The following is a 21,319-nucleotide window of genomic DNA, read 5'->3' as shown; positions in this document are numbered from 1 at the left end:
CCTAATGTTACTTCTTTCCAGCTTTCCACTTGGTAGAAGATGCTTCCTAAAGATGCACTTTTGTGAAGTCAGAACCAGCATAGACTGAGCCAAATCATGATTAAAATTCTTGCTGGCTGCTCCTTTGGCCAGTATAGTTCTGTGTTTCCACTTGTTGGAAATATATCTGGCTGTCAGTGTTTGAGAACACCAGTACCTTTTTGATATTACAGACTCTCAGTGTTCCTCTCAAGAATGCCAGCATTCATAATTTTTGAGCCTCAAACTTTCAAGAAATGGAAGCAATTGAATTTCTCTGCATTTTAAAGTAGAAATGGTAGTGTTACATAGCTGGAACTTTCTATAAAGTATGGATTGGCAATAACGTTATTTATGCTTTCAAAACTGTGGTCCTTCTAAATTCATGCCTGTGAATCAGTCTCAAGCTAATACATTCTTTCAATTCAAACAACTTTCTTTCTTGCCTCAGAAATTCTGAATGATGGCTATCGTGCAGAAATTTACAGAAGTTTGAGTTGAAATGAAATGTTTCAAAACTCGGGTAGAGTTATAACTTATAACTTACCACCGTGAGGAACACACTCTTAGTTGCAACATCTTGTACAGAAAAGTTTTTTTTTTTTTTTGAGGAAGATTAGCCCTGAGCTAACTGCTGCCAATCCTCCTCTTTTTGCTGAGGAAGACCGGCCCTGAGCTAGCATCCATGCCCATCTTCCTCTACTTTCTATGTGGGACGCCTACCACAGCATGGCTTGCCAAGCGGTGCCATGTCCACACCTGGGATCCAAACCAGCAAACCCCAGGCCGCCGAGAAGTGGAACGTGCAAACTTAACCACTGCGTCACAGGGCCGGCCCCTCATACAGAAAGTTTTTGAGTTTTCTAGAGATGACAGATAAAGATTTATGAGGTGTGATTTCACAAGGAGAAAAAGGATTTTGGTGAAAATTCTTTTTTTGTCGGTAAAATAGGAAATCACAAGAGTAACCAGATGAACTTCTGTGAATATCATCTGCTAACTTAACTGAGCAACAGAAACCCATTAAACTCTGGAAAACCAAATGTGCATATTTATTATTGAGTTTCTGGTACAGAATTTTAAAAATTTTCCTACAGAGTTGTTTGCAGGCTCTATTATTTTGAAAACATGCTATTTTAACATGGGTTGCCAATAAGTGGATCTAGTAATATGGTAGAAAGGGCTTTAGATTAGGAATCATATGATCTGGGTTTCATTCTCACTGTGCCACTCATCAGGTTTGTGATTACGGTCATTTCTCTTCTACACTTTGGACGTCTGTCTTGTCCTCTATGTAACAGGAATAAGAAGTTCCTGATCTCCTTGCCTCTTAACCTTGTTGTGAGGATCAAATAAGATCCTAGTTGCTAAATCGCTTTGAAACTATCAAGTGCTATGCAATACAAGGCATTCTACTCATCACCACCTCAGAATTCCACTCAGATTACATTGCCTCAAATGCATTATTTAGGAAAAGTACAAACTTGAATGCCATATGGAGTCCTTGTTGACACTGCAGATGTTGGTTAATTTTAGATTCTAAAAGAACAAAAGAACAGAAGCACTACCAAGCAAATTAGCCTCTCTTTAGCTTTTTCTTCGAAATCTCCTATTATACGAATACCCAACTAAAAATGGCAGGCTAAATATTATAGAAAATTACATCATTTGAAGCATTGAAATTCTGTATATCCAAGCCCTTTTGCAGGACACGAGCTTATTCTATCCAAAGCACATCACCAATGAATTTAACGCTATAAGATTAATTATGGTTATTTCTTCAAGAACCAAGTAAAAAGATTTTCATCTTCAACTTTAACTTCAGATAACACTGAGCCAGGGGAAACAGAAAAGTCTCAGAAGAGTCACAAAAAGAAATGCAATCCTTTTTGGTGGTCATAGGCTCTCATGAACTAACAGAAAACTGATCTAAGCTCAGCTAGCCTTGGACTCCAATTCTGAAGACCCATATTTACAAGTGGGAATTTCTTGGCAGAACAGGTGTGACAGACATGCACATACTCATGACAACTGCTTTTACAGCCTCGTCAGTTTGGGAAGACCTGTCCTGCTCACGGGTGCCATCTGTAAGACGTCTCTGCATCTTCTCAGATCTGACTTCCTGCTTACACATGCATAAGCAAGAGGTGTTTTTGTAAAATATATAGAAAGCATCTGTCATTCTGTCTCTTGTTTGCATACCACCCACTAACAAAAAGTATCCTGGAACAAGCTGAGCATTTTGTAAGTGTCTTGAAATTATTTCTATATATGAAGTAATAAGACAAAACATACTTCATATCAGAGCACATTCATTAGATTACCCAAAGCAGTTTAAAAATGGTCTAGTAGATATTCTGAGCCTAGATTTTTAATAACATTTTCCAGAGAATAATCCTGTCTTAGGCTTAGTGCCTTAAGATATTGACAGAATATCACTCTAATTAGAAATAATTTTCAAACAGAGGCCATAAATGTTTCACTTGTAAGATACCTGTTCCTCTAAAAGAGGCAAAATTTTCAAAAGATGTTTCAACCTATATTTTAGTGAATTGATGGATACCATGTGATATGATATTTCAAAGTGTGCTCTCATGTGGATTAGAAATATTAAAAAATAAATCTGAAGGGCAGATTTTATGACATTGCTTATTATGGATGTAGTCAAGGCTGATTATTTTAGTATTAAGTACGCTATTAATCACCTTTCTGTCCTGCCCATATGCTGCCTCTTCTAGCACAAAGGCCTAATAAGACAGGTGCAACTTGATTCCATGCTATACAGTTCCTCAAACTGGAACAAAACTTTAACCTCCCCCCCAAAGTATTTTTCTCATGTGAAGGATCTTGGATTACTGCAGATGATTACAGACCCAAACCAGAAATGGATTCAAACAACTTTCATTCACTGCTGAAACTGAACTGGAACTGACCCCCAAAATAAATTGGCTTACTTCCCTGTAAGAAGAATATGAATCAGGTTGCCATCTGTTCCCTTCCTTCTTTAACTTCACCAGTGGGCTAGGTTTAAGCGTAGAATTGGAGGAGTCCTTGGGGGAGGGGGGCGATAACTCTGGCCTGGCGTTTAGATAGCTATGCTGCAATGGTAAAGTCACTCCAAGTGCGAGAAGAGGGGAGTCTGGGAATTAGCTGGGGAAATCGTGTAATTTGCCAAATCATGGGAAGAACATGAGTTTAATTTGCCTAATTTTGTTTGAAGATATTGCATCAACTAAAAATCTTTTGCTTGCCAGAGACAAAAAACGTAATCCAAACTAGCTTAATCAAAAAGGTAAATTTACTGGCTCATGTATCTGAAGAATTTAGAATTTCCGGTTCAGGTGAAGCTTGATCCAGGGCTCAAGCAGTGTGACCCAGGACCTGATTTCTCTCTCTCCATTTCTCAATTCGGCACCTTCAATATGGGCTCCATTCTTGCACAAGATCCCTCCTTGTGTACCCAATGTGGATGCAAGCCACTCCAGGGACTACTTGCCTCTAACTTCAAATCCAGAGCCAACTTTTCTAATAGGTCTAGAATGGATTACTGTGGCCAGGTGAATAGGATACACTAGATGACCTAGACCAAGGTCACATGTTTCACCCCTGAGGCTGTAGGGTGGAAGTTCGGGGTGGAGATCTCACTTTTCTCCCTAAGCCCGGGGACTGAGAGTAAGGAAGGAACATAGACCCCAGAACAAAAAGAGAGTGTGGTCAGTAGAAGTGACGCTCTCTGCAGATACTCAGGGACCAGATGCAGAAATGCCATCAAGTATTATTTTTCACTTAAGAAGGAATTCTGGCTATACACTAAGGACAGAGTCCAAGTCTTACCAGCTGATGGGAGAAAAAAAGGAAATGGCCAAAAGAAAGACTAAAATCCCTACGTGAGACATTTAAAAAATGAAAGATAGTTTCAACTAGAGCTGGGACTAGATACTCTTCAGAGAAATTGGGCAGTTCTACAGTTTGTAGATTTTGTGATCCCTTCCTGAGCAAGAGAGCTTTAGAGCTAAGAAAAGCTTTCTAGGTGGCTATTTGCTGCACCTTATCAACCTCATGGTTTATTTTTAAATGCTTCCTCTCATGCTATAATTAAAACAAACAAGCAAAAACAACCTCCACACACATGGAACAGAACCAAAGAGAAGTAATGTGTGGAAAGATAATTTGATTTTCTAAAAATGATAGTAATATGGCTGGGCTAGCATCTTAAGAGGTGTATATAGATAGATAGATAGATAGATAGATAGATAGATAGATAGATTTTTTTAAACGGCAGCTCTCACTGCTGCATCACTTGTACATATTTCTGCATCTGTGTATGTTCTCCCAAAGAGTTTATGTAAAGTAAGTGTTCTAGGATTCGTCCATCCTGATCTCACCTATTTGGAATCTAATAAATAAGAAAAAGTCTTGGGTGGAGGCAGGGACTAGAGTAAAGATAGAATATTTACTTTACATGGCCCAGTTATAAAGCACATTTACCAAAGTCTACCCATTTTACCAAGACTTTGAACCCATTTTCCAATAGCAACTATGGGAAAATGAAGAATTACTAACAGAAGTGAAAAGGAATGATACTCAAAAAAGGCTAAGGAGTATTTGGCCCTGGGGCTGGGGTAGAGCTGTTAGGGCACTAGATACTTTATAAGTTCTCAACTCCAAACCCATCATCGCCACCTGAGACGTCATTCTAGAGATGCTTCTATATGTTGAATTAAGAAAACTCAAGTATTTTCTAGATCTTGCAATTCATTAACCGGGGCATAATCAAACTGAATTTTATTCTCTTTCTTCTTTTTTTTAAACATCATGCCAACTATTATTGGTTGCAGGAGAGGCAGATTACATGTGAAAAACATTTCCTTACTGGAAAAAATACAAAGATATAATTTACAGGCCAAAGAATGAGGAACTACTCTTAATGGGACGTGAGAGTTAATCCTCTCAAAGCTGAGGTTCTGACTTGGAAACCCACTCACACCATCTTAGAACATGCTTATGGAATATTTTATTAAAGAGTTTGGGACACTTCTAGGGATTTATCCTAAGGATATACCTGCAGACATATATGCCAGGTTATTCACTACAGCATTGTTTGTAATAAAAAAAAATAGCAAAGACTAGAAACAGCCCAAGTGTTCATCAACAGAGGAGTGGTTAAATAAATTGTGGTACATCCTGCAGTGTAATTCTATGCAGCTGTTTAAAAGAATGAGGAAGCTTTCTCAGTACTGATATGAAAGATCTCCCAGAGACATTGTTGGAGGGAAAAGCAAGATGCAGGTCAGGGGATATAATACGCCACCTCTTGTATAAGAAGAGAGGAAGAGAAGAGCTATAAGAATTCCTTGCGTTTGCATGAAGAATCACTGGACGTATACATAGAGAAACCAATATAAATAGTTTTCTCTACCTAGGAGGGTGGGTGAGCATGGAAAACTAGGCAGAAGGAGCAGGGATGGGGAGAGACTTTTCACTATGCACCTTTTTATTTTGTTTCCATTCTTGAAACAGGTGAATGTATCAGCTGGTCAAATATAAATAATTAAATAAATACCAGAAAGAAAAAAGCTCGAGAGAAGTCATTCAGGAGTGATATGGTAATTTCAAAAAAGTTACCATTATAATTAAAACCTTAAAAACCCTGAATCCTGGGGGCCTGCCAGGTGGCTTAGTAGTTGAGTTTGCAGGTTTTGCTTCAGCAGCCTGTGGTTTGCAGGGTTGGATGCCAGGCGTCGACCTACACAAGGTTCATCAAGCCATGCTGTGGTGGTGCCCCACATACAAATCGAGGAAGATTGGCACAGATGTTAGCCCAGCAACAATCTTCCTCAAGCAAAAAGAGGAAGATAGGCAACAGATGTTAGCTCAGGGCCAATCTTCCTCACCAAACAAACAAACAAAAACCCTGAATCCACCCTCAACCAAAGGCACACTGTTGGTAGGGTTTGAGCAGGGGCTGTAGCAGAAGCCTAGACCATACTGACTCCCATTCTTGTTAGCTGAGCACCTTGCCTCTGTCCAGTATCTTTAGCCTCCTGGCTCTTTTTCCATATCCTTCTTTCCTCTTCTCTTGAAAATCAGAGATCCTGAAAGATGCTGCCGACAACAACTATACTTTATTCACAAAAAGTTAAATTACAGCTTTACCTAGAATGTGGATTCCTGCACATATTCAAAAATGCAGAGATAGTTTCCTAGTTATCTTCTCAAGAGAGTCGGACTTCTGATTCACGTAGCTGGACTGGGCTAGCAGCTCCTTCTTGATGTTCTCATTGTAACCTGTGCATAGCTCTGTCATTGTGCTTAAAACATCCCACAGAAACCAATGGGGTAGGAGGCAGTCTTCCCTACTAGACTGTGAGGTTTTCAGGGCAAGGACTGTGTCTTATTTATTGAGCTTTGAGCCCATTGAGCATTGATTTATTGAGCATTCACTGAGCTCAGAGCCTAGGCCAGCACCTCCAGAGGCACTGTGCAAACTCAGTAAACTGAACCTTCGTCCAACTAATTTTTTAGACCATAATGCTAAGAGTCATCTTTAATGTCTTTCCCTCACTCATTGTTGTTAAAGCCAACAGTTAGACCTGTCAATTCTATCTGCCAAACACACCCCAAAATCTACTGCTCTTCACCATTTTCGGTGCTACTACCCTAATCCATACCACCAATATCTCTAGTCTGGACCAAGACAACTAGTCTGCCTTCTGAGGCTCTCTCCCACTGCCCCCAAAATGCATTCTCCATATGCAGTTGGGCTATCTTTTTAAAAACAAATCAAATCATACATTCCTGCTGAAAACCCTTCAATGTTTTCTATTATCATTAGAATACAGTTTGAGCTCTTCACCCTGAACTTCCAAGCCCCACATGACCTGGCTCTTGTCTATTTCTTCAACTTCACCTCCGACCCCTGCCCCTCGCCCCCTCCACACCACATAGGCCTCTTTCAGTTCCTCACGTCTGCTCCTCTGCTCCTGTCTCAGGGCCTCTGGCTGTGCTCCTCCCTCCGCCTGGAAGCCTATTCCTCCTTCTTTTTGTATGGTTGCTTCCATCTCATCATTGATGCTAACTTGATGAGGCTTTCCTTCTCAGGGAGGCCTTCTCTGACCCCTCCAGTTACATCAGCCCCGCCCTCAACGTTGTTCTATGTGCAGCACCTTGAACTATACAAACTTAACATCTTTATTTGTTGGTTTGTGCTATTGTCCCCACTATAATGTAAACTCGATGAAGTCTCTTGTCACCTCTGTATGACCAGTGCCTAGAACAGGGCTGGACATATAATGGCTAGGCACTTAAAATTACTCATGGATAGAATATTTATTTCATATCTTCAGAGACCCCTTAATGTAACTATTTAACTGTAAAGGTAAAATACAATTATAAAAAGAAATGAAGATGTCATGATTGGCTTTTGAAAAAGTATTGTAGAAAGTAGGCTAAGAGAGTTATCTAAGAGAATAAGATTCTACCAAAAATGGTAACTTATGTCATAAACCAATCTAGGCAACAGATTAGGTACTACAGGCACCACGTTAGGTAGATGGGATATTAAGATGACCAGACATTGGTTTTACACTCAAGGAGCTCAAAAGCTATCAGAAGATATATGTTTATAATTGTAATATTTAATATTACAAATACTACAATTGTACAATTATGTAATACAAATATATAATTGTAATTGTACAAATAAATGGTACAAATCATGTTCACATTTATAATTACTTCATTTGAGCACCACAAGAGTCCTATGAGGTAGGGTATTATTACAACTATTATTATTACAATTTTATTGATTAAAAAACTGAGGCTCAGAGAGGTATGTGACTTGCTTTTGATGACACAGCAAGTGATGAAGGAGATTTTTAAGTTAGACTCACATCTTTTGACTCAGCTCTCCTGTTCTATTTTTCACCACTGTGTCTATTCAGTGTGATCAAAGTATGTGTAACGCGCTATGAGAGGTCAAGTGTAACAGAGAGAAAGGCTATTTTTATCTGGAGAGGTTAGGGAAGGCTTCACTGAGGAAAAGTCATATAAATGGGGCTGTGAAATGTGAGCAGGAATTTTCAGGTAGAGGAGGAGGCACATTACACACAGAGATCTGATGAAAAGCACAGCAAGATAAAAATGCATAGCATGCTATATGTGGTGGGGAGCAGAGGAGTTCCAAAGGGGAGGTTGGGGCCACACTGTGAAAAGTTTTCAGTGCCCTTTTGTATGCAGTTGGGATTGTACGCAGCCCCTGAATGCAGAGGATAGAAACAGTCAGATCTGGGTTTTCAACAGGAAATTAGAGTGGCAGATAGGTGGATGAATTGGATCATGAAGAAACAAGTTAGGAGCTTCTTCTGATTGTGCAAGTGAGATAAGCATCTGAATGAGGATAGTGGAAATGGAACGGACTGATCACAACACATCTGTGTGAAGTAGAATCACTTTTTTGGAGGAGTAAAGATTATTTTAAAAAATTTCTAGCTTATATGACGTCGTAGGTGAAGATTACCTCAACCAAACTGAAGAATACAGAAAAATGGTTGAGAAAGGAACTGGAGGTGGGAGATGAGGGTTTTCTCATAGCTAAGATAAAGCATTGGCTTTATCTTTCATTCATGTTTGGTTTGAGGTGCCTGTTTATAACATGAAGGTAGATATGTCAAGCAGGTAGCTAAAAATATGGGCCTAGACTTTGAAAGCGAGATTGAAGCTGGAGATTTAGATTTTGTAGTCATCAAAATATGTCGTAATAAAATTCCTACTGCAAAAGGGGCACAAGGGAACTTTTTAGGGTGATGGAAATGTTCTATTGCATGATTATGATGGCTGTTCCAAGCGTACACGTCTCAAAACAGATCATACTGTATACTTAAAATGGGTGCATTTTATCGCATCTTAAATTCCTTTAAAAAATCCACTAAAAATAGTAGAAGTGAACTGCTTTGTACAACACAGTAAGTGCTAAATAAATTGTTTTTAAAAGTTGTTAATCAATTGTTTTAGGAAAAAGAAGAGAATGGGAAATTGTCCCACATCCATCAGTTAAAAACCACTGACTGGCAGCAGGGAGAGCTGCCACCGTTTCAGTTGTTCCGGAAGTGAGTGCTGGATGTGCCAGTTTATGGGCCATTTGAGAGTCCTCCATTCACAAACTTATTCCCTCCTCAAACTACCCTCCTCCATCCTCAGCCCACCCATGGACCACCTGGGCTGACTTCCACGTTTGGAAGAGCTGAGACAATAAAGGTACTTGAAGAATATAATATGACTCATCGCTGAACAAGAAATCTTTCCCTATTGATTGATTTTAGGCTGATGGCCAATTTGGCCTCCTCGCTTGGCACCATTCCCTCAGCATCACTTCTGAATTGTCCTTTCAGTGCTCAGCTTAAAATCTACTTTGTACAAAAAACCATTTTTAATTTGATAGAAGGAGGTGAAGTCAGATACCTATATTCATCTACCAGTGTGGACACATCTACCGTGAGTATACAATCACCAAATTTGTATGTTTGCGTTGGAATCTCAGTTCTGTCATTTAGTAAGCCTTTGAGACCTTGAAGAAAATGAGGATAAAACCTACCTTGTAGGGTGGTGTGGATTAAGTCAGATAGCATATATGAAAATGCCGCATATGGCATTGAGTAGGCGCTCAATAAAAGGCAGATGTTTTGTCAAGCTTGACAATACTTTCTGAATTATTTAGTCTGCATCATAAGTTTCTTGAAAGTAAAAGCATTCTTTGCTGTGCTCTGTACTCCCACCCTAACTAATACATCCTCAGGAGCCATTGGGGAAGGATGTTCAGGAAGCTGGCAGGTCAAGGATAAAGCTGAAAAAGATTTATACAACAAATATGTAGATGAGAAGAGATCATTCTGGGGAGATGAAAAAAAAAGGAGCTCGATTCAGAGGTGGTGGCAAAGGTCTTTCTTTACATTTCCTCTTTCCATTCATTTAAAATTTTATCTTGCCAAAAAGAAGGGACAGAAGGTCTCATCTTGCTGAGTGGAGCTGCAGGACCGTGTGCCAATACACCTGGTGTTGACTCATGCCAGCTGGGAGAGGAGCTTGGCTTCTCCGTCTCTCACTACTGTGGTTTCCTGGGCTGGGCAGCTGGGTGCCTAATAATGATAAAAACCACAATAATACTTCATAATTATGTACTGCCCTTTGCCAGAACTTGGGTTTAATTACAACGACTATGACGGAACTGGCAACATCTCGCTCCCTGTTGGGGTGCAATACCCAAGGGCCTAGAAATACAAAGTGAAGTGGCAACTGCAACCTTCTCCTGCAGGGCCTCTCCTGGCAAGCCACCCAGAATGCTCTGGGTTAGAAGATCAGCATCAGAAACAAACAGTACTTTTAAATTGCCCACATGCATTGGCACTGTCAAGTAAAGTAGTGTTTATGAAGCAACTACTGCCACACGTGGGGCATGGAATCCCAGGCCTGGAAGGGACCAACACAGGTGATCTCCTTCATTCTTACACTGTTCCCTGCCATGAGACTTCACTGCCACTATGCTCTAATAGATGAGTTCACTCACTTTCCATTTGGATTTAGGCTGGAGAAGATTTTGTGGCAGCCTGATTTAGGTGTCAGGGGATTCATCAATTCATTTAACACTCATTTTGTGAGCACCTATTCTGAGCCAAGGCGCTGTGTACAAAGATGTATAAGGTATAATCCCTGCCTTCAAAGTAGCTTATCTTCTAGTTGGGGGGTTTGTATTTAGGTAGCTGTAATAAAATGATAGAGGGAAGTCCTGTTGGATAAAGGTAATGATATTCAGACTTCAAGTCAGGGCCAGCCCGGTGGCTCAGCGGTTAAGTTCACAAGTTCCACTTCTCGGTGGCCTGGGGTTTGCTGGTTTGCATCCCCGGTGTGGACATGGCACCGCTTGGCAAAAGCCATGCTGTGGGAGGCATCCCACGTACAAAGTAGAGGAAGATGGGCATGGATGTTAGCTCAGGGCCAGTCTTCCTCAGCAAAAAAAGGAGGATTGGCAGTAGTTAGCTCAGGGCTAATCTTCCTCCAAAAAAAAGAAAATGAGAAAAAAAAAGACTCCAAGTCAAAGGATCAGGGCCATCTTTTCTAAGAAGAAAGGACGGGAAGGTCTGCGTGTGTTAAGGGATGGGGGGGAGGGGGGAGGGGAGCTGGGGAACTGAGGTGCAGAGCCAGGCAACTTTGGGAGGTTCTTGTAGGTTTTTCTGTTTTTGTTTTTTGGTCTTCATACACTTATCACCCCCTGAATAATCTTATTTGTTACTTTACTCATATACTCTTGTCTCACCCCGTCCAGAAACCTCATCAATTTTGTTCAATGCTATATCCTGAGATCTCAAACAATGCCTGGCACATAATAAAGTGCTTAGTAAATATTGGCCTAACGAATAAATGGTCCAGGTGAGGCAGTGGCTGTAGAAATGGAGAGGAAAGGGCATTTAGTAATTATAATCAACACAACAAAGTTAGAAGGGGTAGGGAGGTGTTACAGCATTGAGGGAGTAGCACCAAGAATTACTCCCAGATTCCAGTTTTGGCTAAGTGAATGGATGGTGATGTTACCAACGAAGATAAGAAACAGAGGAGAAGGAGGAGGTTTTGTGGACTTCTGAGGGTATCTGAGTTCGGATTTGGATGTGTCACGATGAGGTTCTAGTGGAGATGTCCAAAAGCACTTACACAGGCAGATAGGGACCTCATTAAAGGTACACTCAGCCATCAAAGTGGTTAGATCATCAAGCGTGCAGTAGAATGACCACGTACGTACTGAGGATCAGATCCTGGGACTCAAAGAGCCAAGAGAGAACAGATTTAGAAAGCTTAACTGAAGAGAAAGACGATCTGAGGGTTTATGGTCTCAGAGAAACGGGGGTGAGGGGTGCGTTGGGGAGGAGAAAAAGCTTCAAGGATAAGTCTATAGAATCTACTTGCAACAGAGATCAAATATGATAAGAACTAAAAAGTGACCCTTGAACTCAGTCTCACGAACGTTACTGGTAACCTTAAGAGGAGCACTTTAGGTGGACTAGTGGGCAGTGTAACTTAGCCTGCAGTACTTGAAGCATGAATTGAAACAAGGATGAGAGCTAGACAGGGTCTCATAGGCAAGTTTTTCACGTTTGGAGGCGTTGGAACACGATCACGGGTATGTCCAGCACAGAAGTGGCCGGTAATTTTCTGAATGACGACAAGGTTTCCAAAAGGCCAGATGGAAAGAGTCCTGGCAGCGTCACAATGCCTCAACTATGCTTCCACCCTTTCAGCCATTTCTAGGGCGGGGGCCCTTCCATATAAAGCGCAGGCTAAAAGTGGGAGCCGAACACCCCTCCATCCGATCTGGTGAGTCTCGTGACAGCTGAGAGTGGGGACGGGCGTACTTGAATTAAACGAAGTGTCCACTTGCCCGTGGATCTTGGAATTTAGTAACGGGGAGGCTCCACGCTGGAGGGAGCTAGGGAGACTCATTCACATTTTCCGACCCGGCACTCATGCCCTCCATTCATCATTTTTCCTTTTCCCTAACACAGTTGAAACCAGGGACAAAGCTTTCTTCCTTCTCCCACCTCAGGTTGACCTCCCGCCCCCAAGCCCACCGATGGCCCTTCTCCGGCCACGTGACCGTTCGCAGCCCCCGTGACTCGCCGCCGCCGACCCCTCCCCTCGGGCCGCAGCCCGATTTGCCCCGCCCCTCAAGCCCACGTGACCGGCTCTCTCCCACCTGACTGGCTCCTCCCTTTCCCCCGGGCCGGACCGGGCCGCCGTCGCAGCTGCCCGATTCCAAAATGGCAGCCGCGCACAGCGCGCACCCGAGCGGCCGGACCTCCCTGACTCCTGGGCCGCCCCCCTCTCGCTCCCTGCCTCCCTCCTTCGGCCTTCACCTACATGCCTCCGGATTGGCCGCTAGGAATCCCGCCCCTCCAGAGCCCCGCCTGCTATTGGTCACGGTAAGCGCCCTTCAGAGAGGCGTGCCCCCGCCGCCCCCCGCCCCGGGAGGTATTTTCCATTCCGGTGGGGGTTGGGGGGAGGGGGGAGGGGAAAAGGGTGAAGAGGGGGAGGCGGCCGGGGAAGGGGGTGGGGGCCTGGCGGGGGCATCCGGCGGCGCTGGGGTCCCCGGGCTCCGTCCGGAGGAAGCGAGAGTGCGCTCGCTCGGGCAGTCGGAGGGGACAGGACGGGACCGGCGGACGGGACCGGCGGGCGGGCGGGCGGATTCGCCCTCTCGGTGACTGCGCCGTCCGGGCCGGTCCTGCCTGGCCGCAGGTGCCCCTGGATGAGGCCGCCCCGCGCGCCCCGACCGGTGAGTGTCCCCGCGGCCGGCCCGGCCCGCTCCCCGGCCCCCGCGCTGCCGGTGGCGGCCGCCTCTCCGGCCCTCGGTGCCCTCGCCCAGCGCAGTCCGCCTCCGGCCGGCGCCTCCACACCCCGGGCGGAGGCAGCGCCGGCCCTCTGGCCGGGAAGAGGGCGGCGGGCGGGGGACGGCGAGCCCGGCCGCGAGCCCCGTGCAGACGGCGCTGCGCGTAGTGGGAACTTGCGCTTAGTAGGCTCTCGGTGCATTTCTGTGCAGTTGTTTTTCTGGTGGGGGAACGGGGGGCATTTAAAGGAAAGGGGGTCGCCCCGGGCTAGTATGAGTGCGTTCGTGATGGGGGTCGTGGTGAGTCGGGGGGGAGGCTACTGGAGACTGTGGGGTTGTTGCGCGCGCTGCAGGAAAGGAGGCACCGACCGAGTCACTCGGGGCTCTGAGACTCCAATCTGGGGGTCCTCAAGGTCGACGAGAAGAGGTCCACTGGGAGATGAGAGAGGGAACTGGGGAGCTTGGATGGAAGAAGTGATTGGAGCACCTCTGGGGTTTAACCCGAGCTGGAAAGGGATGCGGAGGCGGGCGCTGGAAGACTCCTGTGCAACGGCTTGGGGTCCTAAGATTCTTCGGTGTTGGGCTTTGGGCATTCAAGTAACTGAAGCGAAGTGACTTTCCGGAGACGGAGTAGCATTTAAAGAAGGATGCTAAGAAACAGTTTAAGTACACATCTTGGCTTGGTTCTGAACTTTGAAAGGCTGGGGGATTGGAGTCACGAGGTAATTTTTGACATTTTCTTTTGGCATTCCAACCAAAAGGTGGCTCGCTGCTGGACCTTGTGAATTCTCCTTTATTTTAAAATGTATATATGTGTTTGGTATTTTACCAGTTATTAGTTTTGCTGGAAATTCTCATAAGTGCACCTTGAAATTCTTGGGGCAGCCTTCCCATCTGCTGAAGAGCCTTTCTTCAGGTCTCTCCAGCTATAGCGGTGGCTTACTTCCCAATTTAACGTTTAGACTGGGCTATACCGTTGTAGTTTACCACTCACTTTTATCCTACAAGATTAATAAGTAATTCCCATGCTTGCTTTCCCTAGGTTTTAATTGTTTCTTTACAAGGTCACTGCAAAATTTAACAACAAATTCTGTAGAAGTTTTAAGATAATTTTGAAGTATTGAACCGGGAAGATGTTGCTAAGCTAGCAGCTGTAGAAAGCAGTACTAAAATCAGGTTGTTTGGGGAACAGTTGGGAATCTTAATGTCAGATGCTTAGTTTAATTTTAATAATCTTGTATTTGCATAACACTCTTGAGAATGGGTTAGGAACACTGAAAATGCATACCAGGGTTAGGCAGTGGCAGTCCACAGAACCACCTCTTGGTAGCCAGTGGAGGTTCTTCATGTCACTGAGAAGAGGAAGCTAAGAATTGCACAGCTAGATCTTGAATCTTTAATATTTTCTTAATCATATATATATTATCTTACTAATTCCTCACAATTTACAAAATGAAAGCTCTTTTTTTAGGGGGTACTGAAACATATTGAAGAAAATTTTGTACATCATATCCTGCCCTTTAATATAATTCATCAGTCAGAGAAAACATTTCTGCAAAAAGGTGTTAAAATTTTTGGTTGGCGCCTTCTTAGTTCCTGAATAACTAATGAATAATTACATTTTTTTCCTCCCTATTGTCCTTGAATTTTACTATTCGTCCTTAGGGAGAGTATACTTGGCACACAAAACAGTAGCCTAAAATATTGAAACCTAACACCTTTTAACATTATAATAGCTTCTACATTATTCACCTTGAGACTCATCTATGGCAAACCATTGGTGGGGAAGGCTTTCTCCTATTCCTTTTGTTTAGAATGGGCTGTTTTCTCCTTTTGTAGATCCAAACAAAAATAGTACTTAATGTATGCAAAGTGATGGTAATAATTAAACAGAACAAGAATAGGAAGCATGGAAAAAAGATGTATGTGTATGAGTCACATTTCTTTTAGAATTGGAAGAGTCGACCATGGAGATGATTATCTTGCACATCAGGAAACCGAGGCCCAGAGTAGTGGAAGGGACTCAATTGCTAGGATTCGTGAGCAGATCTCTGCACTCTAGTCCAGGATTTTTCTACTTTATCACGTGCACGTTGTTTATTTCTAAAGCACTCTAGTGCCAAGTATAAATGGTTTTTGGATTATTTGTGATGCTGTTCCCTTCTAAGGATGGAGAAGTTTGGGTTGACTACTTTTATGTGTGAAATGATGTAAAACTGGATGAGCTTTTATCGAAAGTTTAAAACAATATGCTGCATTGTTAGTGGAAGTGCTGCTGTTTGCCTCTCAGTGGAAAGAGGCAAACTCATCTAGATTAAAATATTAGATGAACTTCTTAGAGTGGGCTAGTGTTCTATAATTTTATGCTAAAACTTAGTTGCTTAAAAGATTTTCAGAAATCAAAAGGCTCGTATATTTTCAAAATCGATTATGTGAAAATTATTCTTTTCGTTAAGTGTAGGGTTTTTATGTTAAAATGCATTTTCATATCTTTAAAAAGAGAAGTAGAATTACATGATGATTATGAAAGCATAACTTCTATGATAGTTGTAATACAGAAAGATTGGATTTGGATCTCAGCCGCATAATAACATAATGATCTTTAGCAGGTGATTTTACCATTGTGTACCGAGGTTTCCTCATCTGTAAAGTGAGGGTAATAAAAGTACCTACCTCCTAGGGTAATCATGAGGGTTAAAAGTGCTTCCCTAGCGCATACTAAGGGTGCAACAGATATTAGACATTATTCTTCCTGGTTCATTACATATATACAGGCAGTTGTATGCCCATTTGTTTTCTTGCTATTAACAAAGGCACTTTGAGGCTACAAAAAATTCCTGGATAAATACATGATCAAATAATAAGCTGCCTTAAGAGACATTTAGTGCAAATGATGCCCTTTTTTTCCCCCTCCTTCCTCTGCTCACCTTGGACCTTTAATTAGGTGTCCATATCAAGTTAGAGTGAATGTGTCCATTTTTCTGACTCTCAGAAACAATAAGGGTCATTGAGAGACCCTTGTTGCTGTCTCATTATTTTGGAACCAAAATGTTAGTTATTGATTTGTAGGTGTGCTATTGAAAATACAATGAGTACTAGAGACCTACTGGGTGAGCTTAGATGAGGAAACCAGGAATTTATAAGGTCTGTTATGAATTGCAACCCTTTCCTTCCAGTGGAACCATGGGAAAATTATTGAACCTTGAATATTTTGATGACTTCATTCATTAAACTGTTAGGTTTTAGTGATAAAATTTGTGGAACTCCAATTTTGTAACATTTTGTTCTTTTTAATTTATTGTAACTCGGGTCTAATTAGTGTCATGAACATGTGGTTTAGCAAATGTTTTTTATGGTGACAGTGGTGGATTTCTTCTCCTGGATATTCTTTGGTTCTGCCTTATCAGATTCTTCTATTGCTGTTAGAGCAACTCTTCCGTTTATAGTCCTCGTAACTTTCATTCTCATGCATATTTGTGGTCTTTCCTACTATAACATCTTTACCTCCTGTAACAACATGTAATTTCTTACCATCTGTCACACATGAGCTTACTTTTTTAATGCCTCTTTTAAAACTTTAATTTCAATTATTTTTTAAATGTATATCACATGATATTTTTTAATTGTCCTTATTTTATAGTTCCATTGAATTGAGTCCATTTTACAGATTAGAGATTAAAATCAGAAGCAAGTTATAGCTCAAAGAAATCTTTATTATGCCAGTAATAGATTCTTGCTATTTTGTTTTAGATCTCAGGCAGGCATCCTGTTGGTACTTCAGCTGTTAGATGCAGGGTCATTCATTTAGTCTGAAGCAGTGCTACCAGGGCTAAGAGAGTTACGTGGAGCCATCAAGTTTCCAGGGTCGTATTTTTCTTTCAGTGATAAAGAATTTTAATGTTTGAGAATGACCAACTCCTGAGCTTCTTTTCATTAACTACTATAATAAAGATTATGAAATTATTACAGTTTATTAGACATTTTTGCACTCATGACATGCTTTTAGGAATTTTGTAGAACTTAGACATGTAGATCTTTTCTTTAGATCTATTACATAATCTAATTATGTGAATAAAATATTTAGTTAAGTATGATTTCAAGAGACATTAGAAATACCATGTTATAATGAAACATAACCAACCATTGCTCAATTTTTCATTAAGTTGGAGTTTTCTTTATCTATTTAAAAATAATTATGGCATTATCAGTTGCCTCTTATTCATATTTAAAACTCATGGATACATGGACTGAGTAGATACAGACCATGCAAACTACTGTAGATGTTAGAGAATGAAAGAGGGAAAATATGAATCATTTGCTTTGTCCAACTTAATATTGGGTTAGCCCACTACCCTACTTTTAAGGAGGGAAAAGGTCTTTTGAATCTGGTTAGAACAGAAATCTTGAAGGGTAATTGGCTAGACTGTTGATTCATGTTAATGTTGAATAAATTTACATCTGAGTAGTTTGAGAATTGGTTGCCTGCCTCTATTCTCCATGTGGGCGAAAAATTCTAAGGAACGACTTGAGAGAGACCATAATGATGCTATTGCCAAATACAGTATAGTGAGAATATATTTCCACAGGTTCTCTAATAGTCTGTAAGCATTTTAGTTATATGCTATTTAACGCCAAAATTAAATTTACATTTATTTTGATGAGATTTCATACAGTAATCCTTCACTAAAGCAAATAAGAGGAAGCAATGATGAAGATAATCTTGAAAAAATTATTTTTGAAATGGGCTTATCTGCTCTGGGGTTGTCTTCAAATTATGACTTCCTTATTTTATTTAAAGACTACTGTAACAGGAATAATATCCAGTCTTTCTATTCTGAGCAAAATTCTTCAGTTAGAGGTGGTAATCAGGTATTGATATGCTGTATTTCAAGCAGTTGGAAAGGATAGAAGCTTATTTAAATAATATATACACTTAAAATGGATCATGAAAGATAGAATCTTGTAATGGAAATGATTTGAGAGCTGAACTTCAAGCCTGCATATATGATGGGTAGTCGGAGGAAGGAGAATTAAGATAATAATTGGAGGTTGGATAGAGAAAAATGTTGAGAAACCAGAATTTTGCAGGAGTTTAGCCCTAGTGTAGATCCTGGGTTCTAAGATTAACACGTCTTTGTATCAGGAATATGCTGAAGTATGTTCTAAAGCTAAAGGATAAGCTTGCTAAACATTAAATATAATGTTTTAGGAGAAGTCCAAGTGCCTTTTTAAGGGTTAAAAGATGCATATAGCCAAAGGGAAGCTGATTTATCTAATTGTTTATTTAGTCTTTGACTTTGGTTATTAACGTGAGACAACAGTCCAACCTCATTACCCTCGGTGATCAGTGCTGGGACCAATTGTATTTAACATTTTTATAAATGATTTAAAAGACAGACCGGCAGTGAAAGTTGCCAGATTTGCAGCTGACTCTGTGTGCTGTTCCAGGTAGTTAAAAGCCAAGCCAACAAGAAGAAGCTACAGGAACATCCTTTGATGAGTTTTCGTGTGGCAGAGAACAAGATAATGCATTTAGGAGGAGATATTCCAAATTATATTTATAGGACCTGAGTTGTGACCCAGGAAGGGGATCCAGAAGTCATGGAGATAACTTCCTTGAAGGCATTTACTGTAGTTGCTGCTGGGCCACAAGACCAAGAACATGTTGAGTGTTGTCGGGCATGGTTCTGAAAGCAAAAATGATGTTGTAGATAAAAACAATTATAAAAGGGGTTACCATTTTTTGACTGTTATGTTCCAGGCTAGGTGACTTTCAGTCACTCTTTCATTTAATTCTCTTAAGAATTCTGAAAGGTAGGTGACATTATCCAATTTTATCAGAGGAAATTTGACTCAGGGAGGTTGTGACTTTCCCAAGTCAGCCAGTATGTGGTGGAGATGGGACTAAGGCCCTGGTCTTTTGATTGTTAATCCTAAATGTTTCGCAGGATATTAGGAGGCATCTTTTAAAACTTGTAATAGGTTAATTTAGGGTTTACAAAATGCTGTTCTACGCCTTTGCTGTGGCAGCTTTGGATGTCATTACCGCAGAGATAGTATCTAGATATTTTGAGAGGATTTAGAGACATTCCTTAAATTCCTGATTTTTAAGGAAAGCTAGGGATGTTTTGGTGTACACTTTTACCTCAAGATGGGTAAATCAGTGCTGGCTGCCCATAAAATGTTTTTCCTGTTGACTTTGTAAAATGCTGGATCATTAATGGGCATTAATAAAGATAACATGAGTTAATAAGGAAAATATTGTTTGGTAGAAAAGACACCAGAATAGGAGGCCAGAGACCTGGATTCTTCTAGTGGTATAAAATAGTGGTGTGGAAACACTAGGATAGCATTGAAACAGGCATGACATCCTTGCTCTGGGAGGAGGGGAAGGCTTGAGCTGTGTCTTAAGAGATGGCAGGTGAATAGGGGTCGTGGAGTTCTAGGCAGAAGGAACAAGCAGTATGTTAGATGAATCTTTGGACTTTTTTGAACTGCAGATTTCCTCAAATTTGAGTAAGTATATGTGAAAGTGTTTTGTAAACTTTTAAGTTCTCTATCAATAAGAGTGATGGAGTAATACCAATGTTCTTGTGAAGGGTGAACGAAGAGGATGCTGTCAAGACTTAGGTAGCAGGAGGGGAGAAGTACAGGAGAAGAAACAGCAGAAGTCGGGAAGGAAGTGTTAAAGATGAAAGAAAGGAAAGGATACATGAGAAAAAGATTGAATTATAGTTCTCTTTGTGCCTGTCAATCAAAAGGAGGTTAATAGGTCTATAACTGAAAACTTTTAACATTATTTTACTGTAAGGAAGAAGCTTAGCAGGTAGATGAAACATTTTATTCACTTTTCCATTTGGTCTACACTGACCATGTTAATAAGGCTATGAAAATAAGCTAATTGAGAGTTGGCTGTATTGTCTGATTGTTTCTTCACTCATTACTTCTGTACAGGTTTAGCTAATGGCTTTAAATAGTATAAGGGTACTCATAAAAATAAAATAAGCTTGACTGAGTTACTGTTTATTCTAGATTATTAAAAATGAAAGGACGTGGTGTGTTTAAGGAGAAGGGTGAAGTTTGGTCTGTCAAAATGAGTGCAAAAGAAAATTAGGAAATCAGATTAGAACAAAGGTAGAATGGGAACAAATTGTGAATAGTCTCGTATGCCAGCCTAGAAGCTTGGGTTTTTATTTTGTTTTCCAGGTGGGGAAGTGACACAGGTAGTTTGGTGTTTTAGAAAACTGATTATAGCAGTAAGAGAATCGTCTGGAGGAGTAGAGGCTGGAGACATTTATTCACCAAGTACTACGTCTGGCAGGGTGAGTGAGGCATTGTCTCTGGCTTCTGGATGTCAAGGATACCATTTAAGGCTCTGCCCTAGTTCAGAAAAGAGATTATGATGATCTGAATTAAGGAATTTGTAGTGGGGATAGAAACAAGAGCACTGATTTCAGAGATGTTTAGGAGTTTAACTCCTCCAGACTTGGTTAGTGTTTAGAGGTGATAAAAGTTGAGGATGAGTCTAAGGTTCCTGACTTGGCAGTAGAATAGTACGCGCAGGTTTGAGAGAGGGGAAATCCTGAGTTTGCTTTCAGATAAGTAGTTAATTTTTAGATAAGTAATAGCATGTTCAAGATATCAGTTGGAAATAATGGGTCTAGCTCAGGAGCATGGTCAGATTTATAGAAATTATTTGGAAGGCAAAAAGTTTATAATTGAAAGTTGTGAAATTAGATGAATAATGCCTGTAATTCCTAAACGATAATGCATGCAGAACAAAGAGTAACTGCCAATACTTGCACTTAGTTCAAGAATGCAGACATTTTTAAATATTTACCTTTGCCTGCCTCCAGTCAAACCCCTACCACCTAGCCTTACAAATACATAGAGATGTTTTCTGCCAGAAAGCCCGAAATATTTTAGTGTCCTTGA

General features: G+C 41.1%; 1 protein-coding gene and 1 long non-coding RNA gene across 4 annotated transcripts in view; one reads left to right on the top strand and one right to left on the bottom strand.

The window, feature by feature from the left end:
- Window positions 1-9,714: 9,714 nt before the first annotated feature.
- LOC139075769 (uncharacterized) lies at window positions 9,715-12,884 on the bottom strand. The gene is made up of 2 exons (XR_011526548.1): window positions 12,758-12,884; window positions 9,715-10,151 (listed from the first exon to the last, which is right to left on the bottom strand). It is a non-coding gene; the product is annotated as an uncharacterized lncRNA (long non-coding RNA).
- SOCS5 (suppressor of cytokine signaling 5) overlaps window positions 12,281-21,319 on the top strand; it is a 67,892-nt gene continuing 58,853 nt past the window's right edge. Inside the window, exons 1-2 of one of the 3 annotated variants that reach the window (XM_070573976.1) lie at window positions 12,281-12,378; window positions 12,608-12,983. The gene's annotated coding sequence lies outside the window, so the exon portion shown is untranslated. Of the gene's footprint in view, window positions 12,379-12,607; window positions 12,984-13,194; window positions 13,334-13,358; window positions 14,107-21,319 lie in introns of those variants that run through there. The other 2 variants (XM_070573975.1, XM_070573977.1) reach the window with 2 other exon arrangements.

The sequence above is a fragment of the Equus przewalskii genome, chromosome 14 (assembly GCF_037783145.1).
Source record: "Equus przewalskii isolate Varuska chromosome 14, EquPr2, whole genome shotgun sequence".
Classification (NCBI taxonomy): domain Eukaryota; kingdom Metazoa; phylum Chordata; class Mammalia; order Perissodactyla; family Equidae; genus Equus; species Equus przewalskii.
This window is presented reverse-complemented; position numbering and strand designations above follow the sequence as displayed.